At 49.3% G+C, this 4,305-nt stretch overlaps 1 non-coding gene across 1 annotated transcript; it reads right to left on the reverse strand.

Annotated features, from left to right (window-relative positions):
• Window positions 1-237: 237 nt before the first annotated feature.
• On the reverse strand, window positions 238-309 carry TRNAQ-CUG. The gene has a single exon. It is a non-coding gene; the product is annotated as a tRNA-Gln (tRNA).
• Window positions 310-4,305: the final 3,996 nt, after the last annotated feature.

Genomic DNA, 4,305 nt, shown 5'->3' on the forward strand with positions numbered 1-4,305 from the left:
GCCTGGCCCTGCTTCCTTCAAGCACCAGGTGGGCAAGAGGGAAAGCACAGTGGCAAGTGCCAGACTTGTGGGCACCAGGTGAAGCCATGAGAATCCCAACCCTCAGGTGTCAGTTCTAGAGCCCTGACCCACCACAGCCTGAGTCACCCAGAAGGAGGGGAAAGACTTGTTCTTGCACAGCTGGAGACAGGGAAGTGGAGCACTGGGAGCTCCAGGGCTTTACCACAAGCCAACACAAGGTCCCACTGAGATTTGAACTCAGATTGCAGGATTCAGAGTCCTGAGTGCTGCCCATTACACCATGGGACCAGCTCATGCTGCTTTCTCTGCACATCGGTGACCCTCATGGGGCTGGCTTGTGTGAGGTATCATTTTAAAAATCTTGAACTGTTCATCTGTTGAACATTAATGTCTTCTTGCAGTCTATGTGCTCGCATTGGTTGGGAAGTTATGAAGTTTTGCTCTGTGTGCGTTACTGGGATATGTTATGAGGTTGGGAAATGCCCCCCACCAGCCTTTCAGGTGCGACAAGGGAGGAGCCAGACTCGCTGCTGGCCCATTGAAGGAATCCACACTCCCAAGGACTAGCCCAGGAACCGTGTACAATGCAGGCTTCTCTGAGATAGCACAGAGACAATGGACACTGCTTGACTCACATGGTAGCAAAGGAGCTTCCTATCAAGTTGGAAAAAAACATGAAAGAGGGGAAGAGACATCATGACTTGGCCTCTCTCCCCCAGAACTCAGCAGCTGGAAACACACCTGGAGAACAAGGACTGAACTGAACTGATTCAGAAATCAGAAGAGAATAATAACAATAATACTTTCAAACCAAAGTCCCCAAACAGACTAGTGTTGGTTTTTCAGGAGAAAATTTTCAGTTTGGGGGATTTTGTTTTCTCAGTCAGACCTTGCCAAGGGAAGCAGGGAGAAAATGTTTGAGTTGCCTCCTTCAGAACAGCTTGGCCTAGACACTAGCTTTGGTTCACTGCTCTGGCCTTGCTCGGGTTGAGGGTATTTTAATAATTTGGGCAGGTCCCAGGGTGTTTGGGGGAGATGATGAGGATGTTCCCTTTTGAGATAAAAACTAAGAAATATGGGACTAGAGAATTTTTTAAAAAGAAATCTGGGATTTAGACATTTTATTTAAAGCAAGTGAGTTCTGAGTTGGTTTCTGTTTGCAGGAAGCAACATTATTTGATCTGTTATTGTACCCAAGGGGGAAGATTGTTGTTTACAAAGGAGGGGTGAAGACTAAATGCATCTGATGAGAAGAGGATTCAAACCCATGCATGCAGAACACCAAGGATTAGCAGTCTATCACCTTAGCCACTCAGCCACCTCATCTGAACTATCAAGAAATAGACAGGAGGAGAAATCTAAGGTCAGCAGAGCTAGGGACAATAAGGAGTTTTTAAATACTAAGCGGAAGCAGGGGCTGAATGAGCTCCCCCCTCACATCTAGTGAGGAGCTGGGGGAAAGACTTCAGCAACAGACCGTGTTTGCACAGACACACCTACTCTGCCTCGCTATGCAGCATGATGGGGCCGCTTTCACAAAATGACCAGTTTTGGCTGGTGGTGGGTTACAAATCACTTTAGGATTGAGTGGAATTAAATGTTATTATCCTTCCTGCACGAGTGAAGGGCAGCAGAACATACCTAGTCCGTCCTGATGAAGGGGTAGGTAGGTGGGTGAGGAATTGCTTTTATTGGACTGCATAGATGTGATTGAGGACGTCACCCTAAACCAGTGATTCCCCAAACATTTCACATTGTGCCCTCTTAGCCATGGCTGTGGCCCCTCGGAAGCTGCGGTCAAGAACCGAGGCTGGCAGTGGGGCTGTTGCTTGCTGGGGAGAGGGGTGCAGACAGGGGTAAGGGGGTCGAGGCCGAGCTGGGAGCCAGAGCCCCAGGCTGAGGGTGGGGTTGGGGAAGAGCTGGGGCAGAGTGGGGCTGAGTGCTGCTCCCTCCATGGGGGCTGGCTCAGGCCCTGGGGTGCCCCCATGAATGTTCCTCTGTGTCCCCCTAGGAGTCATGCCCCACATTTTGGGAACCACTGAACCCTACTCGCTAAGCAGGGGTTAGTGATGCCAAAGCCCAGGGAAAGGGAGAACAAGTGCGGGGCCCCAGCACTGGAGCCATGTGAAGGGGCTGCAGGAGAGGGGCAATGGCTGGTGCCACAGGGAGTTAAGGGCAAAGGGGGCACAGGAGGGGGCAGGAGTTAGGGGTGAAGGAGGTGCAAGGGTTGGGAGTGCTGGAGCTAGTGGTAAAGGGGGAGTGGGGATCGTCCAGGGGCAATGGGGAAGTGCCAAAGTACAAGCTTTGCCCAGGGCACCATTTCCCCTAACGCTGGTCTGAGCAAACAATTGGCAATGACCCTTCAGTGAGACCAGAACCATCGTGTAGAAAAGCCCCTTTGTTAAGTGGTGGTGGCTGAGGGCTTAGGGAGATGGGTTAGAAAGCAACAGGCATTTGTCTGTGGAGGTTTGATTCTTGCCTGCTGGGCAAGGCTGGTGTGTGGTGTCTCCATGGCTGCACTTTCAGTCTCTGATCTGCCACAGGGAGCCAAGTCTAGACATATTCAGAGGTTCTATGCCAGGGTTTCTCAAACTTCCTTTCACTGCAACCCCCTTCTGCCAAAAAAAACTCACTACATGGCCTTGGAAAAAGAAACCAGGCCCCTCCCCACTGAGCAGAGGCACAGGAAACAAAGCTTGAGCCCTGCCCCAATTGGGGGAGGGCAAAACCAGAGCTTGAGGGATTCAGCCCTGGGTGGTGGAGCTCCAACTTTTGGCTTCAGCCCCAGGCCCAAAGAAGTCTAATGCCAGCCCTGGTGACCCCATTAAAACAGGGTTATGACCCACTTTGGGGTCCTGACTCAGTTTGAGAACCACTGCTCTATGCTGAGGGGAGAGAGTTTTCCTGTGGGTGTAGTTAATCCACTTCCCCAAGAGGTGGCAGCTATGTCAGTGGGAGAAGCTATATCGGTGGGTGCGCAAGCTGTGGTGTTTACCACATTTAAGAAGTTGAATCAACCCCCATTTTTAAAACCACCTGTGGTCTGGGAATGGCAAAGGACCTCGATGAAGCAGGGTCTGTCCTTCAAAGTCCTGGAGATCACAATTCATTTATCATCATGGTGGTATAACTCAGTGGTAGAGTGCTTGACTGCAGCTCAAATGGTCGTCAATTCACACCCCAGTGTTCTCTTATAACCTTCTTTCTTTTTTTTAAAAAAAAGGAAAACATTTTCATTTCCATTCTCCATTCTGTTGAGGAGCTCCACTATACGGGGGTGCTTGATATGAATGTAAACACTCAACATTTCGCTGTCCAAATGCATAAAAACCTAGCGAAGTTGTCCATCAGCTGAAATCAGTTCCAATCCTCTAAGTGTCTAGTTTATGTTTTCATCAATTAAACAAAGGTATCATTTGCAGATCCCTCTTCTCCAGGAGCTGTACTGTGCAGAAGAACAAGAGCCACATCCAGCTGCAGTTCAGGAGTCTGATGACCAAAGAGCCAATAAATGTTCTGAGGGCTGGAGAAAAATGCCTTCTAGTGAGCTATTGAAAGAGCTCAACCTGTTTAGCTTATCAAAAGAAGATTGAAAGGTGACTTCATTGAAGTGTTGAAAGGCCTTAATGGACAGAAACATTGGGTATGAAAGGGCTCTTTAACCGAGCAGAGAAAGGCATAACAAGACCCAGTGGCTGGAAGGTGAAAAAAGACAAATTCATATTACAAATAAGACACAAATATTCAACAGCGAGGATGATTCACCACAGGAACAAGCTACAAAGGAAAGTGGTGGATTCACCATCTCCTGATGTCATTTAATGAAGACTAGATGCCTTTCTGGAATGTGTTTGCCCCAAAAGTAGCTATTGTGTCATAAAGGAGGCGTGTGATATGCAGGGGGTCAGATTAGATGCTCTAATGGTCACTTCTGGCCATAAAGTCAACTAATTTATGAAAAGCTGAGTGTAGCATTGGGAGCAGCGTCTGATGTTTTACTGTCTAACCGGCTTGCTGCCTAGAACGAACGCTCCTTGAGTGGGGTGATCCACAGGGAGTAGCTCAAACCTCCAAAGTGCCTGGGCAGGGGCAGGACATTAGCACAGCAAGGGAGGGGTGTGGCAGTGACATCACAAAGGCCTTTTGCAGGACCTCAGACTATTGGTCAAAGGTGGTGGGGAGGTGGTGACCTCACAGAGAGATGCTGACATCAGCCAGGCAGGACAGGGGCGAGGGGCCAGGGAAACCTCAGAGACCCCTGTGGCTTTGCTTCAGCAAGTCTCC

The sequence above is a fragment of the Mauremys mutica genome, unplaced genomic scaffold, assembly GCF_020497125.1.
Source record: "Mauremys mutica isolate MM-2020 ecotype Southern unplaced genomic scaffold, ASM2049712v1 000820F_np12_subseq_148531:176088_obj, whole genome shotgun sequence".
Lineage (NCBI taxonomy): Eukaryota > Metazoa > Chordata > Testudines > Geoemydidae > Mauremys > Mauremys mutica.